This window comes from Sciurus carolinensis, chromosome 11 (assembly GCF_902686445.1).
Source record: "Sciurus carolinensis chromosome 11, mSciCar1.2, whole genome shotgun sequence".
Classification (NCBI taxonomy): domain Eukaryota; kingdom Metazoa; phylum Chordata; class Mammalia; order Rodentia; family Sciuridae; genus Sciurus; species Sciurus carolinensis.
Genome location: NC_062223.1, coordinates 74236105 through 74257114, shown reverse-complemented (window position 1 = coordinate 74257114; position 21010 = coordinate 74236105).

Here is a 21010-nt window from a genome sequence, read left to right as displayed (position 1 = left end):
GCATATGTGTTCTGTCATTAATTGAAATGTTATGTAGTGAGTGACCAAATGTTGACCATCACCCCTGGATGGAGGGAGGAGGCCGTAGGCCTCTCCACTGTGAGGTCATTGTGGCAAAACTTGGCAGGCGTGTGGTCTTTGTTTTTTTTTCCTTTTTGCTTTTCTTTCTTTCTTTCTTTTTTTTGGCATCGACTCTTCACTTTAAGAACTTTCAATTTAATGCATTATGTTTTCCTCCTGTTGTTTAAGTCTGCTTTGTTTTGCAGTCTTTCTCAGCTGTGTGAAGAGGGTAGTGAGTTCTGGCATCTCCTCCCACAGGTGGGATCATGTGCATGGCACAGCAGACTGCCAGTTTCTTACCCTCCCTCCCTCACCACACTTGGCATGAGCCCCCGGACAACTCCCAGGAGCTGAGTCCTGCTGGGAGCCATTTCTGCCTCTATCCTCTGCAGGCAGTTGGCAGGCTGAGGTCTGTTTCCCTCAGCCAGTTCCTGCCACAGCTAATCTCCTCCCTGTGGCCCTTTCTTGGTACTGAGCCTCCCTGGCAGAGCAGGCTGCTTGTGGGTGTCTTTGCTAGGCTGGCCTGCTTCCATCCCTGGCACTGGCCCTATTTCCCCAGAATCCCTCCTGATAGTCTGATCCCTGGCCCAACTTGCCTGGGAACCGCTGCCTTCCTTACTAGTCCAGCACTCCATCATGTTCCCGGATTCTCCCTTAAGTGCCCCTGGTGTTTGCTTTACAGTTCACAAAGGGCTGTCATATTTTATCTCATCAAGTGCTCAGCAGTCCCTCCAAGAGCAAGTGATGCCTTTGAGTCTGCAGGGCATGGATTAGGCAGATTTCCTGACTGGTCTGCTCTGACTCTGTGCTTGGGCTGGAGAAGTCTTTGTGGGACAGTGTGTCCACAGGCCAGGTGAATTGCTGGAGCAGGAGTTGGCCACAGGGCCTCTTCTGGGGATGAGTCAGAGATGTCAGGACAACCTGAGCTTCCTGGCTGCCAGATCTGAAGCAGAGAAGGTGGGGGTGCTTTGAGGTTAACTGTAGGGCCATGAGAAAGGGCTGGGTCCCCAATATCACCAGGTTCTGTGGAACAGTTTAGTTGTAGGGCACGTCAGGCTACCTGATGATGGGGTTTCCCCTAGACAGAAATCTGAGCACTGGGGTGGGGCTAGAGTGAGTCTGCCAATCCCTATGATAGCTTGAGGGTCAAAATTTGGGGGGAAATGCTGTTTTCCAAAAATGGAGGCAAAGTGAACTTTACAAGAGCTGGTGAACAAGCCATTCCTTCTTGGTAGTTGAGAGTAGTCTACCACCCGGGTAATTTCAACAAGACTCAGTGACAATTTGGGGAACACCCCAGCAACCTCAGCTTAGCCTGCCTGTTCCCGTCAGTGGTTCTGCCTGGCCCCAGGGCTGGGGAGGGTTTCATGGTCTGTTCCTTTTTTGCCTGGACTCTAGTGTTCCTTTTGCCTTGGCCCTGCCCTTCTCTTAGGACTCCCCAGGATGGAACTAGGGCCAGTGGAGCAATTTGTGGACTTTGGAAGTCTGGAGTAGGTTTGGAGTAAGCATGCCCCATGACTACAGGGCCACTTCTGGGGGATGGCCTCTCTCCTGTCTGTCACTGCATCTTGTACTTCAGGGTCCCTGTGTTCCTTTAAGCAGGGAACTTGGGTAGAATTTCCTGTGGACCAACTGATATTGCCAGTGCAAAAGAGGCTGACAACATCCCGGGCCTGAGGTTAACTGCCAGGAGACTGAGGGGTGTGGCCCAGGATGCTGGTGTCCAGGTTGAGAGGAAGACTCCAGTCCAGAGGACTTCATTTCATGAAGGTGATCGTGAGCACAACAGCAGGTGACAGCTCAAGGAGGAAGACAGTGCGTGGTGTGGTGGTGCACGCCTGTAATCCCAGCACCTCAGGAGGCTGAGGCAGGAGGATCATGAGTTCAAAGCCAGCCTCAGCAAAAGCAAGGCGCTAAGCAACTCAGTGAGACCCTGTCTCTAAATAAAATACAAAATAGGGCTGGGGATGTGGCTCAGTGGCCAAGTGCCCCTGAGTTCAATCCCTAGTACCCCGCCCCTCCCCCCAAAAAGAAGACAGGATTGTCAGGATGTAGTTCTTTGCTAGAGGGGAGCCCAAAAATGAGGTGCCTCTCCTTGGGCAGGATCCACCTCCTCACTGGGTCATGCTGAAAACCCATCTTGCTGACCCCCAGTGGCCTCTTTCTTTTGTGGTGAGCAGCCCGACTTCCTGTGTGCTGGTTCAGGCTCAGGGCGGTACTTCTTTCAGACCTGTCCTCATGCCATAGCCCTTGCTGTGCCACAGCCACTGTGGGTTGTCCTTTGGTGACATCCCTCCCTTCTTGTGATGGACTGACAGATCTGACTCCATGAGAATGTTGTAGGCCAGACTCTAAGGGAAATGACTAAACAGACTCCATTTTGCTCTGAGATCCCATGTTATGTAGGAAATAAGATTCTCCCATGAGAACATCCAGCCTCTGTACCCATCACCAGTTACTTGGTGTGACATGTTTAATAATATACAATGGCAACTCCTATGTAGTAAAGAATTGCTCTCTTTTGATTCCTATTGCTCCTAAACAATGTACCATGTGAACAGTGATTGTATGGATGTTAGCAACCATTCTTTAGTTTGTACCTAGGTTAGGGTCATTCTGACCCACTTCCCCTTCTGTCGATGATCTCATGATGTTAATATGTAATTTCGAATCATAGCAACAGACACTTATGATTGATGTGATTTTTGGTATAAGAACCCCTACAGCCCTGTGGTCGGGGCTGTTCTCCCAATAGTCATTTTTTGGGGCATTGTGTGAGACAGTCAGCTGGCCAGCTTAATAAAGACTCTCAAATTTGCACTTCTCAGTGGTGATCGGTCTGTTCTTAAGTTGCGCCCCATAACATTTGGAGGCCCCAGCGAGATCCTCGCTGCCTGGTGAGCAGTCACCGCTCACCACTGACCTGGAAACTCCTGCGGAGGGGAGAGGCCACAACGTTGCTCCTAGGGGAAGGCCTCTGAGAGACGTTCCTCAGCCCCAGGCTGCACGGTCTGTGGAGCCCCACCCCAGGACTGAACTAAATTCTCCGAGAGAGTCACCTGCTTCTGTACCCCTGGGGGACCGGTAAGTCTGTTTCTGGCGGATCCACATCTGGGGACTCTGAGGAAGGCTGGACGCAGCATTACTTCCTGAGTCTGGGACTGCTCAGTCCCTCTGGTCTGGAATCTGGAGTGGCCACTTGTCCATGTCTTTGATGTTTTATCTGTTCTGTGTTTGTCCTTTTCTGTTTTTTTTCTTGCCTTTAAGTGTAAGCATGGGTCAGTCTCCCTCACATCAGTCATGTACTCCCCTCCAGAGCATGTTAACTAATTTCCAGGAATTTCAGAAGAGAGCCATTGACTCTGGAACCGGCTGCAATGTCTTTTCTCTCTCTAAATTCTGTGAGAGAGAATGACCAACTTTCGAGGTCAGATGGCCCCCTCAGGGGTCCACCAAATTGTCTTTGGGCAACCTGAACATCCTGATCAAATGTTTTATAGTCAAATTTGGGTAAAAAAAATGGTTAAAAATGTTTTTAGCCATGTTCGCTGAAGCTTACATTAAAATGTAAACTGCTGCCAATAGGAACTTCCAACTATTGGAGTTGGTTCACCAAGATGCCAGGCTAAAATTTTGATGGCTGCTATCCAAGAGACCAGGAAAACTGGTTTAGAACAAGACCCCAACCTGAGGGGACTCTCCCAGAGACCAATGGAAGCAGCTCCCTTGCTGTCTCTTTGGGAAACTCCTTCAGGGAGGAATAAGGCATAAACTTTGTCTATATTCTCTTAATCCTTTTTATCTCTGATGAGAGGGACCACATCAGCATGGAGGCCAAAAAGACTTTAAAATTCTATTTTTTTGAGTTCATAATTTTGATCTGGTGTGCCTAGATTAATTTTTGATCAGATCTATTTTATCCAATTATAAAGTTTTCTTAATGCTCTGTTTCATTCAGAGGCCAGTTTACAAGAGTTAACTCTCAATCTAATGGGTTTTAAAAAATAAGCTATAAGGCCTTTGTCCATCTGTTTATTTTATGTATATGTACACCAGTGTATTGTCATGTCTACATATATTTGATACCAAAATTGACATATGAGCTCCTAAATTAAAATAAAAAAAAATGGATCCAAATATTTTTGATTCACATGATTTAAAAGGTTTTTAAATCAGGTAAACAAAAATATGGCTTTCAAGTTACTAACACGGTTTTGTTTCCAGGTGGTCAAAAAAATAAATAATTTTATAAAATGTCTCCTTACAGCAGTAAAAAGCCCCTAAAATTAGAGGGGTAATAATAAAAATTTAAAAAAGACAGTCAATATAGATAGGTAAATTGGGTTAAATCACAAAAATAAGGGCCAGTTTGGGTCCAGAAAGTTGGAGGCAAATGACCTCTGAGAGATTAAAAGGTTAATGCTTTCAGAGCCCTTCCTCCACTCTTACCAAGAACCTGCTCCTGTTCTAACCTGTTGTTAAGTCTCTCTAACAGGTTCAACTTATGAGAAAACCAGCCCCAAGAGACCACTGATTTCCAACACCCATTTCAGTCAGAAGACTTGTCTACATGAAATTGTTCCAGAAAGGACTATCGCCTGGCTGAAATGGAAGGGACCTTACTCACAACATGGGCTCATCACATGTGAGCCAAGACAACAGAAAAATGGACAGCCTTCAGAGACCCCAACCATCATCTAAAGATAAGACTGAAAAAAATGTTAATCATGTTTTTTCTCTTGCTTGGACTATGTCAGGAATAACTCTGTGCTTAACCGTTCAACTTTTTGAGATTGCCAAATGGGCTAAATTCTTTATACTATTATGATGGGGAGGGATAAAAGGAACATATGGGGCTAATATCTAAACAAGCAGCCCCTGTCTTAGTTCCCCTCCTAGTGGAAATAGGTATAATGGGCTCCACAGCTATAGGAACCACTGCACTGATTACTGGAAACCAGAATTTCAAAACTTTAAGTAGACAAATAGATTTGGACTTAAATATGTTAGAGATAAAATCCAGTCTGTTAAGCTAATGGTGTTGCACACTCACTATAATCACCTATACACTACTAATAAATCAATGATTTGATTATGTACAAAAAACCAGTGGGGAATGTGATGGACTGACAGATCTGACTCCATGAGAATGTTATAGGCTAGACTCTAAGGGAAATGACTAAACAGACTCCATTTTGCTCTGAGACTCCATGTTATGTAGGAAATAAGATTCTTTCCCATGGGAACACCCCACCTCTGTACCCATCATCAGTTACTTGGTGTGACATGTTTAATAATATACAATGGCAACTCCTATGTAGTAAAGAATTGCTCTCTTTTGATTCCTATTGCTCCTAAACAATGTACCATGTGAACAGTGATTGTATGGATGTTAGCAACCATTCTTTAGTTTGTACCTAGGTTAGGGTCATTCTGACCCACTTCCCCTTCTGTCGATGATCTCATGATGTTAATATGTAATTTCGAATCATAGCAACAGACACTTATGATTGATGTGATTTTTGGTATAAGAACCCCTACAGCCCTGTGGTCAGGGCTGTTCTCCCAATAGCCATTTTTTGGGGCATTGTGTGAGACAGTCAGCTGGCCAGCTTAATAAAGACTCTCAAATTTGCACTTCTCAGTGGTGATCGGTCTGTTCTTAAGTTGTGCCCCATAACATTCTGTGTGAGTGTGCACACTCCAGTGTGTGCAGGCTCGGGATAAGCACACCCCGTCACTGCAGGAACCACGAGGCAGTTGTGTTCCTTCTGGTATGTGCCACAGTATTTCTGTTTATAATACAGGCCTAAGACCCTCCAGCAAAAGTTTAGATCTTTAAGACTTGTTTGGCAGGTCAATGAGATGACAGGCAGGTTTGGGACCCAAATTGGGGGATGGGCATGAAGGAATTAGGGGTGTTTCTGACCTAAGTCCTCTCCAGGTGCTCTAAACCTGGTGGAGGCTTGTGATTCCTCTGAAACCAACTACATACCAGGACCTGTTATCGCTGCCTTTCCAGAACCTGCGGCCTCTGCACTGTTGTTTCTGCTGCTGCACCTAAACAAAGAAATGAAAAATCTCATGTGGGGTCCATGGTTTGAGGGATCTTGTCGGTGTGTGTAGGAGGTGATTTGCTGTTCATACAAATGTTTGAAGAAACCGGTCCCTTTATTCACCCCCACAATCAGCTTCCAGGAAGACAAGGGTAGAGCCTAGTGCACGTATGTGGCAGTTTCTTTGCTGTGAGGTTATGCCAGTGTTAGAGAGGGAAAGGGACTTGTCCAGCTGAGTTGGGAGTCCTTTGGATTACCAGGAATTTCCAAGCCTTCCTACTTCTCTTGGTTCCTAAGATTATAATCTTATCTTCCCCTTCAAGGCAGACATCCTCAGTCTGAATCTGGGGTTGACTCCTACTACTGCCATCCTGGGGCAGAGAAGGCAGGCACCGGTCCCTGCTGTACTCCTTCTACATAGCTCAATACATACTTATTTGCAGAAACATTACTACCAATGATGGGAAAATGATGAGGACAATTTTTTTTAATGTGTCCCATTTGATTGGCTGGGACCCCATCTGCACCTGTCTTCTACCAGCTCTTGTTTCTGAGCCTGAGGAAGACTCCCTATCCCAATACCTCTGCTGCCTATCTTGAAGACCTCATCTCTGGGAAGCTGGCCCCTTCCTGATCCTTGCTGGGTTAGGCAGCAGGAGGGAAATGGGACAATGACCCACTTTAATTGAGGCCTCCTGCCTCTGTTTGTTCTGGGTCTGATCAGGACTTACATCAGAGCCAGTTTACTAGGTTGACTCAGAGCGATAAACTACTGGGTCCTGAGAATAAGTGGTAGGAGGTGGGTGAGAACTGGGGACTGTCCTCTCACAAACCAGACGGTGGCTGCCGCTGACAGCTTCTTCAGGTTCGCCCCAGAGCTGTCCTGCCCAGATTTCAAGAGAGTCTTGGGCTAGTGGAAGATATAATACTTTATTCCATTCCTTTAGTGGTTATCGTTTAGTTTTCCACATTTCTTTGACTTACTTAACCATAATATTAATCTTTATCTTTATTCCCTTTTCCTGAACCAGGTAATGAATTTGGGTCATTAATTTTTTTTTTTTTTTTTTTTTTTTTTTTACTTTAACAGACTGCATTTTGATTCATTGTACACAAATGGGGTACAGCTTTTCATTTCTATGGTTGTACATGATGTAGATTTACACCATCTGTGTGATCATACATGTACATAGGGTAATGATGTCTGTCCCATTCCACCATCTTTCTTACCCGTGCCCCCTCCCCCCTCTCATTTCCCTCTACACAATCCAATGTTCCTCCATTCTTCTCTTACCCCCCGCCCCCAATATGTATCTTCATCCACTTATTAGAGAAAACATTCAACCCTTGTTTTTTTGGGATTGACTTATTTCACTTAGCATGATATTCTCCAATTCACCACACAATAGAATATTATTCAGCCATAAAGAAGAACTTGGGTCATTTTAGCTTCATTTTATTTCTCTCCTGCCTTACATGCTTTTCTTTTTAAAACTATTTTATTTTGCTTTTATTTACATTTTTAGTCATAGAAAATTTGTAAAAATTTAGTACCACGTACAGCTTTTTTTTTTTTTTTTACATCTTTCAGTTCCATATATGTTAATATGTTACTTCATAATATGCCTTATATTTCTACCCTTCCACATCATAACATTCTTGGAATATTTGAGGGAAAGTAAACATGATGCTGGGTTATCCTTAAATATTTTTCTTTGTATTTCCTAAAAAGCAGGGATGCTCCTTTACATAATCATCACATAATTATCAAAAGAAGATAAATATCATGATACACCATTATAATCTACAAACCTTATTCAAATTTTGCCAAGTACCACTATGGCGAAGGTGGGAAAAAATACACACACACAGTGTGTGTGTATATATACATATATATCATATCTATTATATAGAATGTTTCTATTTGGCCCAGGATGCAACCCAGCATTAGGTATAGCATTTAGCTATCATGTTTCTAGCTTTGTTTAAGCTGATCTTTCTTTTGCTTTTCTCTTTTCGAGTTCAGGCCAGTCATTCTGTAGAACGATCTTACTTGAGCTTGGTGTTTTCTCGTGATTAACTTTGGGTTTTATTGGTCTATAACCATGAGAACAGTGCATCTTGGGTCAGCTTGTTATACCCACGCTGATGGGGAAGCAGCCTTTTCACCTTTGTTGGGTCAGGAAGTGCTCCAGCAGAAACAGGTGGTATCACATTTTTGTCTAACTAGAAATCCCGGGATTAGTGGTGAAGTTGGATTTTCCTTTCATATGTTCTTCTTGACAGAAGCTGGGTTAGGCAATTTGAGATGCTGCTTTCTGAAGAGGCCTGGAGATCCTGGCCCTGTGCTGGAGAGTCTGGGATCTGTGTGTGGGAGCCGGAAGGAACATGCTTAGTCTTCTGCTGCCCCAGGCCTCACGCAGAGGCCCACGGGTCAGGAAGGAGGAGGAGCTTCTGGGGAAAGTGCAATGAAAAGTGGCTGCAGAAATAAAAGGAAAGGAGGGAGTTAGTTACTGTCAGCAAAAATGGTGACTAAAGGGACACAGACAGTTTCAGAGAATCAGGAAACTTAACCAGAAGATGAGGCAGAGATGGTTTCCTATGAGAAACAGACAGGAAGACATTGGGGATTGCACAGGGCAAGAGACTAGGGGGCAGATATAGAGACCAGAGTGGGATGGTGGCTGGCACAGAGGCAGCAGGGAGGAGAGAAACAGTGGCTCCTACCCAGGCGAGTTCTGGCAGCCCAAGTCCTGAGATGAGGAGAACTTCAGAGAGGAACCCCACTTGCTCAGGAGGCAGTCTTTCCAAATTTTCTCTAAACTTTTCTTTCCTTCTCAATATGATGCCCCTGCCCATCCCACAACCTCTGTCTCAATTACAGGAGTGTCCGTCACAGTGGGGTTAGGAGAGATCAGATGTCCCAGCCCCTGGGGATGACCCCTGTGAGGGCCAAGGACTCACTGGGCATCACAGGACAATAAGGATCCATCTGAGCTGCCCCACCTCCTAGCATCCCGGATGACACCAAGGGTAACATGAAGGCCTGCATTCCAGAATCCCTGGGAAGGATGTGTGAGGGATACTGTCCCCTGAGCCCAACTCAGACATTTAGTTTCCACTTTCCCTCCAGCATCATAGGGTGCTTCTTCAGACTCCCCATTGTCAAGGTCTCTCCATACTCCACCTGAGAATCTATAGGCTGCAATCCTTGTGTTCCAGGCCTCCAATGGCTGTCTGTCATCATCATTTCTTGGAGGACTATGACTGGTATCAGCATCTGGCAGGTGTTGACTGCTGTGGAGCATAGAGGAGATTCCCTACAACAGACAACAGAGGGATGATTATCCTTTGAGCTGTGAAAAAACAAAAAAACAAAAAACAAGCAAAAAACACTAAGGGGAAAATGTCTTAGTTCTGAGGTTTCACTGTCTCCTTGAAAGGTCTAGCACATAAGTATTATCCTCAGTGCACCAAAGGGCATGAACCTGTGGTCCCAGGTCCCTGCTCCCCAGGCAGAGGGCCCTGTGTTCCAATATTAGTCTGGTCATTGACCATTTTCGTGTTTTAGGATTAAGAATGTTCTTCTCACTGCTCTGAGCTATGTGTTCCTCATAGCAACTCCCACTTCTCTGTGATTGACAGTTTTGGTGCAGAATTTTTTTTTTTTTTCAACAGTGTTGGGAGCAGTGAATGAATTGTGGGCTTGTCCCAGACATCTCTAAGCGGAGATGTGTCCCTGGGAGAACTCCCTGTGTCATCTCGCAGATCTGAGACCACTCTGTTGCCCTGGCAACGTCCTGCTCAAAGAGAATTTTGTGATACTTTGGAATCTATTGGTTCAGACAGCCCTAGATTCCAACACAATGCCCCAGAGGGGAAGGAGATACCAGTGCATCCAAATAATCTTGAGGCACCAGCTGCCTGGATGAGGAAGAATCACTGTGCACCTGAAAAGTCTCCAATAAGGCCAACTTCCCCACAGCCTCTTGCTTCCTGTTTATTTAAAAAAAAATTTCCTTACAATAAATCCCTTTGGTGTATTTCCCTATAAATAAAGCACACGGAGCCTCACTCTTAGTTAGGGAATAGACCCAGAGCCTATTCTAACCACCGGGCCCGCTGTTGAAACTATTTTGCAGTGTCTTTTGTCTTTTATTTCTTATTAATTCTTTCAGATTTTTAATTTCTCAGTCAGTTCACACTTCTGTTTGGTTTACTGATCCCTTGCTGTGCAGAACAGATTTCCTAGGCTGTCAGGAAAGACCCCTTTCCTGTGAGGCCAGCAGCTTGCACGTTGACAGGGCTTCATGTGAACAGAGCAAAGCTGAGGGCCATTTCCAGTAACTTCCTAACTTCCATTTCTGCTTCCCACTACTCCAATCCCATAGTTAATCTACATACAGGGGAAGAGGTCTCCTTTCTTTATATGAGGAATTTTCAACTTGGAACCGATATTTTGTGCTGGGTAATTGTTTGTTGCGAAGGTTGACTTTTGTACCGTGGGATAGTTAGAAGTGTCTCTGACGTCTACTGCGGGGGCGTCCAGAATTCCATCCAGAGCTTGACAAAGATCCTCTGGAGGATGATTGCAAAGGCTCATCCTAAAAGGAATTGCCAGATGTTTTGCTCCAAAGCATGGTGTTTTTCTGATAATATATTACTCATTTCAGTCTGAACGGATTGCTTAAGGGGATGAAGGGAATACAACAAAAATTCCAGAAAATATTACCTACAATCTGAAAAACAATGGGTCTTTACCACTAACAAAATTAAAAATAATTTTGCAACCGTACAATGAGTCCCTGAAAGCCTCTGGAGAAAATAGTTGTAGATCTGCCTTTGTCTCCAACAGGTTGGTTAAATTTTAACGATGGTTTTGTTCATGTGTGGTAGTGAGGTATAAGAATAAGGTTTCATAACATTCCTTCCTTCCTACAAAGAATATGTCACCCCTATAATAAACATTGATACACAATTACAATTGGGACCGCTGCCCTCCTGTACCCCTTAACTCAGCAATTCAGATATTAACCAGATGGACCTAGTAGAGATAGTCACATGAGATTACTTGTCTATTGTTTTAACTGCGAGAATAATAAGAATAGTCTTAGGTCACATAGAGTTTAGATATTAAGGAAGTAAATATTGTATTAGTTCACCGAGGTAGTTAGATATTCTTAAAACAATTGTGAATAGGTAAGGATAATCTGTAAGGTTACTGTTTTCTCATAATTTTCTGTTCCTTGTTAAAAAAATTTCTGCCTGTGCTTTGAAAACTTCTTTAATATTAACCACAAGATTGTCATTATAGCCTGAAGAAAAATGTATATAAACCCAGCCTTCCCCAGAATAAAGTGGGATTGATTGCACCAGAACTAGAGGCTGTGTCTTTCATTCTCCATCCATCGCCGATGCTGTCTCCCCGAGCCCCGTTTACCGGTGTGGAACCCATGGACTCCTGCTAGGGCTGGACCCCGGCAGTCTACCCACCAGATGCCATTAGTATCCTGTGAGTTGTTAAGAAATACATATTAGCTCTCTGCCTCCTCCCGACTTCCTGGCACACAATTCCTAAAACCCTTGACAGTCACCAAAGTGATGGCTGGTAGTTGGAGGCTCCTGGACAGCAACAGGATGGAGATTTGCTGCCAGGGGAACCAACCTAGTGATTAGAGGATTGGAACTCTCATCCCCCACCTACAGGCCTATGGGGATGGGAGAGGGACTGAGCGTTGACTTGACCACTGATGCTTTAGCCAGTCATGTCCAGAGTAAAAGCTTCAGAAAACCTTAAGAGGACAGAGTTTGTGGAGCTTCCAGGTTGGTGGATGTGTGGAAGTATGGGGTGGTGGCTCCCTGAAGAGGTCATAGGAGCTCTGTACCTCATTCTCTGAAACCCTGCCCTATGAATCTCTTATATCTGGTGGCTTCTAAGTGATATTCTTTTATAACAAATTAGTAAATGTCAGTAAATTGTTTGAGTTCTGTTAGCCATTCTAACAAATGATCAAGCAAGCCTAAGGAGGTGGTATGGGAACCTCCAGTTTGTTGGACAAACATCAAAGTGATACTGGGGACCCATCATTTGTGAATGGCATCTGAAATTGGGGGCAGTCTGGTGGACTGAACCTCCTTGTGCTAACTCTGTGTATTTAGCATTAGAACTGAGTTAAACTGTAGGACACCTGGTTGGTGTTCAATGGCGAAGTGAATTGAATTGTGTGGGAACACCCATACATTTGTTTGGTGACTAGAAGAGTGGAGGAAATAAAGTTTTTCCTTACATACCCTTTCCTCCAGTTTTGACAGCCCCAAATATCTCCAGACCTTGCAAATCTACTTCTGGTTGAGACCCATTGCTTTGTGCCATTTGAAGGACAGCAAAAGCAGATAGGATTCACAGAGTAAGGAGATCAGTGCTAGAGGTCCAGGATCTGGGATACGGTGGGGGCACCATGTATGTGCAACATATCAGGCTGCTGGTAGGTACTGGAACAATCCAAAATTCTAAGAGATCAACTTAATGGAAGGAGTTATGTGAAAATGTATGACTGTCGACCACTTACTGTTTGGGAGACTTTAGTTAATTAAACTCTTTGCCCTTCAGTTTAAGCACCATTTCCAGTTAGCTGTTATTATGATTGCTACTATCTCCACTGAAAGTTGAAATAATGTATGAATTACTATTCTATTTCTGGAACAGTCAAAATATTTGTGAAAACTTTATTTAATAAAAAAAAAATTTTTCTGTTTCTTACCAGAAACCTGCTCCTGCACTTGGAGCAACTGTGGGACAGAGAAAATGTGCCTCGCTTTCTTGTGCATTTCCTGACTGCACAGAAGAAGAGGCTTCCCCTGCATAGTTGGAGGATGAAAGAAGGGGGTGAAGAAGGGACAGGGACTATGAATTGGGCAGAGAACCTCACAATATACAGACCTATTATCTTTCTCCAGGGCTCCAGGAAGGCCCAGGCCAGAATCTGCTTGAGAGAGTGAGGGTCCTTCCCTTGTGCACTGACTGCCAAGTCCTCATATGGGCATCTGAGACACTGTGGGTAAAGCAAAAAGGGAAGCTATATGGTGGAAAATGTATAATTAAATGTATAATTTAGATGGAGTTTTTCTGGGAAATCATTCAAACATGTCCTCAATCCCACCTGCATGCTCAGACTGAAGGCTTCTTTTCTGTTTTCCTGGAAAATTCGCCTGGCTAGACCCCTCTGCACTCTGGATAAACTGGTAAACTGTCCCAAACAGAGTAAGGGTTAGAGCAAGAGCAGGAGATAGAGTGTGTGTGTGTGTGTGTGTGTGTGTGTGTGAGAGAGAGAGAGAGAGAGAGAAAGAGAGAGAGAGAGAGAGAGAGAGAGAGAGAGAGAGAGAGAAAGAGAGAGAGAGAGAGAGAGAGAGAGAGAGAGAGAGAGAGAGAGAGAGAGAGAGATCCAGAACAGTGGAGTGGTACAACATGAAGACCTCTCAAGTGCTTGAACTTGGGCAAGTCACTGTGATCCTTGAATAAGGAGGGTGTCAGAGCTTGGTCTTACTTCCTGAAAGTGGCAAGGACTTTGCATATTATCCTAAACTCTAATGCTCTCCCAAGTGAGAGGTTCCTGTCATCTTGTCCCATCAAACACAGTGGGGAGGGATAGAGAGGAGGGATTTCTCAGTGGTGGAGATGGCAGGGTAAGGGAGACTTAGAAAGTTTTAGAAGCCAGCATGACTGAGTAGCCCTACTTTCTAGTTTGAGATGACCAGAGGTCATATTGTCCCCTGCCCTGAGATTGTTTCTTGTCACCATCTAACACTGTACAGCTCTTTGCTTTCTTTTTTCTTCTTGTTTTTTTGGAACAGAGATTGAACTCAGGGCACTCAACCACTGAGCGACATCCCCAGCCCTATTTTGTATCTTATTTAGAGACAGGGTCTCAATGAGTTGCTTAGCACCTCGCTTTTGCTGAGGTTGGCTTTGAACTTGGGATCCTCCTGTGTCAGCCTCCCGAGCCACTGGATTACAGGTGTGCACCACAATGCTTGGCTTTGTTTTCTTATTCCTTGACCAAACTCACGTGTTCTCTTGACAGAAGTCGTGTTCCCCTTCCTTCGGTTTTATTGGGCTACATGAATGGTGTCCAGAGGCTTCACACAGGTGCTTCACTCCATTTTCTCTGAAGTGATTATACCTCAGACTCAAATCTTCCAGATGCTGAAGGTTCATCTGTGTAATGCAAAGATTCTGGTAAGCATCAGTGAACTCAAAAATTTTCAAATGGTAAGAGTCATGAAATGGAAAATATTTTTGCATATCACTGCTTTTGTAGAAGAGAAAAATTTTATGTTTAGGTTAAAATAAAAACTAAATAAAACTGTATGTGTACTGTTATCAAATGATTCTGGAAGGACACCCTCAATATTGGTAGAGGCGAATTCTATGAAGGGGAGTGGAACTGACTGGGGAGGATCAAGGGGGACTTTCATGTTTTATTCTGTATATTTCTCTAACACTGATTTATTGAAAAATAGGTATATATTTATATTACTTTTTTGTTTGGGGTACTGGGGATTGAACCTAGGGGTGCCTTACCACTGAGTTACATGTCCAGTTCTTTTATTTATTTATTTATTTAAAAATTTTGAGACAGGTTCTCTATTTAAAAAAATTTTTAGTTGTAGATGGACATAATGCCTTTATTTTATTTATTTGTTCATTTTTTATATGGTGCTGAGGATTGAACCCAGTGCCTCACAAATGCCAGGCAAGTGCTCTACCTCTGAGCCACAACCCCAACCCTCATAGGGTCTCTTTAAGTTGCTGAGAGTCTTGTTAAGTTTGCTGAGGCTGGTCTCAGACTTGTCCTACCTCAGCCTCTTGAGTCATTGGGATTATAGGCATGTACCACTGTGTCCAGCTACATATTATTTAAAAAGTCTGTAAAAAAATAAATAAAAATGATTTTATCAGTGCATTATAGTTATACATAATAGTGCAGTTCATTTGGATGTATCCATAAATGCATAAAAATAGTTTTTTTCTTTTCAGTCCTCAGTACTTTCCTGATCTCCTTCCTCTACTCTATTGTTCTTCCTTCAATTTATTTATTTTTAATTGGTGCATAAGTTATATATAAAAGTGGAATGTATTGTGATACATATTACTACTTTTTGATGACCAATCTATATACAACATGAAAGAATCTATATACAACATACAAGAATTAGAAGGCCTGTTACACAGCTGTTCAAGAAGTTTACATGGGTATGTAAATGAAAACCCATGAGGACTGAATCAGACGCCTTTTATGTTTTACTCAGATTCTTTTGGCCTCACCCATCTCTTATTCTAGTTGCTGGTGGGACCAACAGCCCCGACCAACTTCAAGTAGAGGCAGTCCGACAGCGTCTCTCTTCCAGCCTGTACGGTAGAGCCCTAGCCTCCCAGTCTGGGCCTTCCCTGCAGTGGCTGTTGCTGCATGGCTCTTGGTATTTTTACATCAGCAACCTGCACGTGCAAAGGACTTGTGACGTACAGTGTGAACCTTTGACCAATGAGAGAAGGAGCCTGGGGCACATTCCTTACTATGTCACCTCCCTGGATGGTCCTGAGGGTATACTGTATCTGCTGGCTCACTAGAGGTTGGTTCTGTGAGGCAGAGCACTCACGGAGAGACCCAGTATGTGATGTCACCCATGTTGGCTCTCTGCTTACCTGCTTTTTTATTTCTTTATTTTTTGAGATAGGGAATCACTGTTGTCCATGCTGACCTTGAACTGGGCTTAAGGGATCCCCCTGACTCAGCCTCCCAAGTAGCTGGGACTCCAGACAGTGCCCAGCTCTGCTTCCTTGCTTTATTCCTCTTGTCAACTTGCCCACTCCCTGGGATTCTGCTCCCTGATGAAGAAGAGCACACAGGTGCTCCGCTGCAGGCTTTGCTTTCTGAAGAACGTAGGCTAAGGGGCGGATCTTTGTCAATTTTATAAACTGAACTTAAAAGTATGAGAAAGAATGAGTATGTTTTATTACTGACTCAATTGTTGACTTTAAAAAGGACAAGCAACTGCACTGTAGACCTGTCTGTAAGAACTTCAAACAGAGCACACAAACAAATGCAGCTTTAAAAAGTTCACTTTTCACTGGGGGTGTAGTGGCACCTGCTGCCTGTAATCCCAGCAAGTTGGGAGGCTGAGGGAGGAGGATCACAAGTTTAAAGCTAATATCAGCAACTTAGTGAGGTCCTAAGCAACTCAGCAAGACCCTGTTCCAAAACAAAACATAGAAAGGGCTGGGGATGTGGCTCAGAGGTTCAATCACTGGTACTGGGGAAAAAAAAAGTTCACTTTTTAAAGGACATCACTGATGTCCTGAAGTCCACTAAGTTTCTGAAGTAGTTGGATGAAATAAATAGTCATGAAATGAGTTACAGAAATGCAACACCCAGTGCCTATTGATTTCAGATGAAAAAGTGAAGAAGCTGGGCCTGTTAAAAGGTTATTATAGAAAGACATTAAAAAACAAACAAACAAACAAACAAATAAAAACAAAAACAAAAACCCTTGAGGGCAACAAAGCTTCTAGAATGGACTTTTAAAAATGTAAAAAAAGTAGTCATGAAAAAGACCCCACATTCATAATGTCAAAAAACCCCCAAACCTGACTATAACAAAAAAACACATTTTAATAAAATCTAAAACTATACACAATCAAGATTAACTAAAAAATGAAAACTCAGAGACAGTGAGGAGTTGGCAGTGTATTTAAATCCTGCCTGCTCTTTAGGTGTCTCCTATAAGCATTGGGAAGGCCTGTAGAAATAGTTGTCTCTGCTTTCTCTAGCTTTGAGTACCCAGTCTGTCTTGAATTTTCTACTGAATTCAACAATTTTGATCAGTCTCTACTTCTAGATACCTTATGTATTCTTTGCATCAGCAAATGAAAATGCAAGTTCTCTTGTTTCTCAGAGAGTTCTTCTTCATCACCCTGAATTCAGAGTCTGTAGGCAACCATCCTCAGACTGTTTTAATTTTCATCTTACATGCACTCTTGCTCACTCAAATCTGTTTTTTGCTTTTCAGTACTGGGGATTGAACCCAGGGATGCTTTGCCACTGAGCTATATCCCTAACCCTTTTAAATTTTGAGACAGGGTCTCCCAAGTTGCCCAGGCTGATCTCAAACTTTTGATCCTCCCACCTCAGCCTTCCAAGTCACTGAAAAACATAGGCTAAGGGGTGGATCTTTGTCAATTTTATAAACTAAACTTAAAAATATGAGAAAGAATGTGTGCCACTGCATTTGACTCAAATCTGTTTTTGAAAGGAAATGGGTTATAAACAAATAATGATACGAATTTTTAAATTTGCAACTGTATATTTTGATGCTACTGAAAAGAGTCTTGGTCCCCAAACTTCACAGTTGAGTATCTAAATAGGATGTGTTTCTCTGTTTACGTTGAATTTGACAAAAATAAAAATTTCCTACTTTGCTTCAGTGCATCCATTTCAGTTAACTGTAAGACCTACTGTGTAGTCACTCTATTTAGAAATGTGGGCGTCACCCTGACTTTCCTTCATCCAACCAGTCCTGAAGTTCCAGCAGGATTGCTTCCTCAATGTTTCTGGGATCCTTTCTCCTTAACCATCAGGAAGCTCATGGCTCTCTAATCTCTAGCTCGAGTTCAAGGAACTCTTCTCATCACTCCATTTGCAGGGAAGGAATTCAAATGTGTGCTGCTCAAGGATGCAGAGCAATTGACTTCTGGTTCTAAAAGGGGTAGGGTTTAGAAAATATCCACTGAGAAAAAATGTTTCCTTTCTTAGTCCACTTTCTTATGGGGCATTCCTTTCTTTGCTCTTTTGAATAATAAGCTCTAGAGGACAACTATTTCAGTGAGAGTCACAGAGGTCTGTTTAAAACAAGCTTCATGTCTGGATATAAGTGAGTCCTCCCAGCTCTCAGTTGGTGGCTCAATTCATGTCATTACTTCAGGTTTGGACCAACACTCATCTAGAACTAAAAACTGCAGTCAGCAGGAATGCCTCTGTGTTGTCTTCCTGCTGAGCCTGTGTGGTAACTGGCAGTTGCTTGAGGTCCTGAAGATTCTGTATATGGGCTTGTTGTTCATCTTGAAGACATAACATTTTCTAACAGGACCTGAATAATAATTTAATTTAAAAATCCTTGGGCTGGGGAGATAGCTCAGTTGGTAAAGTGCTTGCCTTGCAAGCACAGGAACCTGGGTTCGATCCCCAGCACCGCAAAAAAAAAAAAAAAAACTTGATAATTTCAATATTTAGGTCACCTGTGGTTCCATTTCTATTTTTCTTCTCATTGCTTTTAGTTATTTGGTACTGTTTCTTTGCATGTTGCTAATATCAATTTGGTTTGAATGGATAATTGTGACTATATACAAAAAATTCAGAGGCCCTGACTTTTCGACATTTTATCTTTCTCCAATGAGGATTCAGGCAGATCTTGATCTTTTGAAGAGGAGAATTTAATTTCTGTTAGGGTTTTTTCTGGGTTGCCTTGGTCCTTGACTCCCTGGCTACCCATTTAATGAAATGGCTGGTATAGGTATCTTAAAGATGGACTGGTGGGTAAATAAATAAAGGTTTAAATCTGTCTCATGTAGTACTACCGAGTTGTAAAGTGATAGTACAGGAGGGGGAGCTTGGTTCTTTAAAGGCCTGCTGGGAGAACTGGAAGGGGCTGCTCTGTAAGGACTATAAATTCGTTCTTGGTTTAAGATCTGAGGAGGGAAGAGGGGAGAGGTTGATTTTGGTGCCCTGAGAATGTACTCTGCATGGACCCAGGAAGCCAAGATGCGATCCTGAAGTGGGTTGCAGGAGGCTAAACTAAAAGGCCTTCTTCGGGCTCAGAAGAGACCTGCCGCTTACTTTGTTCTTTACCACCAGCCTTAGAGGAATAGACTTCAGTTTGTCTTCAACAACTCTGGGACTATTCCCATTTGGGTTCAGGAATGATCAGAGCCTCAAGGAGCTGGGTATAAAAATCCTGTGTCAAGGATCACAGCAGCTACAGAGTGCTTCCTTTAAGTGAAAATGTTAAAGTCCAGTGAGAACAAACTGAACACTCTTCTAGTGACATTCAGGGGCTGGGGAGAAAGAAGACAACTTGAAAAATAGTAAATGCTATTAAAGAAATTCAAGAGCTGGTAGAGTGCTCACTTAGCATGCATGAGGCCCTGGGTTTGATCCTCAGCACCACATAAAAGTAAAATAAAGGAGTTTTCAAGATGGTGGACTAGAGGGCGGCTGCATTTCACGTTGCTCCAGGACGCAGGATTCAAAAGAGGAGATAGTGAGAGGCTTGGGACCAACTCAAAGCCGCCGGGTGAGTCTCTCCCTTTGGGGAGGCATCCCGGATGGGGCGGTAGCCCCGGAATGCAGGGAACTTTGTGAAGTAGAGTTGCTCGGCGAGACGCCCCTCCCCCCACAGGAGCGGTAAACACGGACAACTGGGATCAGCGTAGAGGAGGCGGCTCAGCACAGTGCTTGGACTCGGAGCAACCACTGGGGCTCTGGGTGGCTGCCTGAGGAGGAGCTGCGTGGCGAGCTGTTTGAACTCAGAACGACCGCTTCTGAACACCGGGGGTTGCCCAGAGGAAGAGGAGAAGCGTGGCGGGTTGCTTGGTCTAGGAGTGACTGCATCAGAGCTATGGGCGGTTGCCAGAGGAGGAGCTGTGTGGCGAGCTGTTTGAACTCAGAACGACTGCTCCAGAACACTGGTGACCTGCCTGGAGGAGGAGCGCGGTGGGTCGCTGGGTCTAGGAGTGACTGCCTCAGAGCCACAGGCAGTTGCCAGAGGAGGAGGCGAGTGGTGAGTTGACTGGACTAAAAGCGACCGCTCCTGAACACCGGTGGCCTGCCTGGAGGAGGAGCACGGTGGGTCACTTGGTCTCGGAGCCACCACTCCTGAACACCCAGGGGGCTACCCCGAGGAGGAGGAGGAGGAACAGGGCGGGTCACCTGGACTCGGAGTGACTGCCTAGGGTTACGGGCGGTTGGCGGGAGGAGGAGACGTGAAGTGAGTTGCTTGGGCTCCTAGTGACTGCGTCGGAAACCGGGCGGCTGTCTGGAGGAGGAGGTGTGTGGCGGGTCTCTGGGTATCGGAGCTATTGTACGGGGCTCCAGGTGGCGGCTCAGAGGAGGGGCTGCATAGCCAGGTGATTAAGTGCAGAGCAGGGTCCCAGGAGCTAGGTGGCTTCTTGCTGGAAGAGCTGCACAGAGAACACACCTAGGGGCGGAGCAAAGTTTCCAGGACTGCGGGCAGATTCTCTGGGAGAGGCAACCTAAGGAGACTCGCCTGCGAAGGGTGAGGCTCCCAGGCCCAGGAGGTAGGCCCAGGCCCCTGGGAACGTTGCAGAGGAAGACAGCCCAGCCCAGGCGGTAGTTGTAGATTGAGGGGAACCTCTAGGAGGGGAACTGACCAGCGAGATGTCCCCACCGAGTGAGTCTTCCCTGCCGGGAGAGGTTTTCCCACAGGGACAGTAAAACCAGAGACACAGGCACAAACAGGCCTTGCCTCAACCCACAGCCTAGTTCCCCATTGGATGACCATTGGTCAACAAGTGGAGGCACCTCTGCCCACTAGCAGGGAATATACACCACCTGAGGGTCACCACCCCTAGAGAGGCAGCTTCTTCGTGGAGCTCCGCATTATCAACTTCCTCCAAGACTTCAGGCTACTGAAGGATAAGAGGGGATATACTAGCAATCTTCAGGGACATTATAAGTCGATAGAGGAAATCTGCAATATCTTAATGACCCACTGATTCCTGAACAATATGAGAAAACAGGGGAAGAAAATGCCCCAAACAAATCTAGATGTTACATCAATAGAATCCAATGACAGCATGGCAGAAGAAATGACAGAAAGGG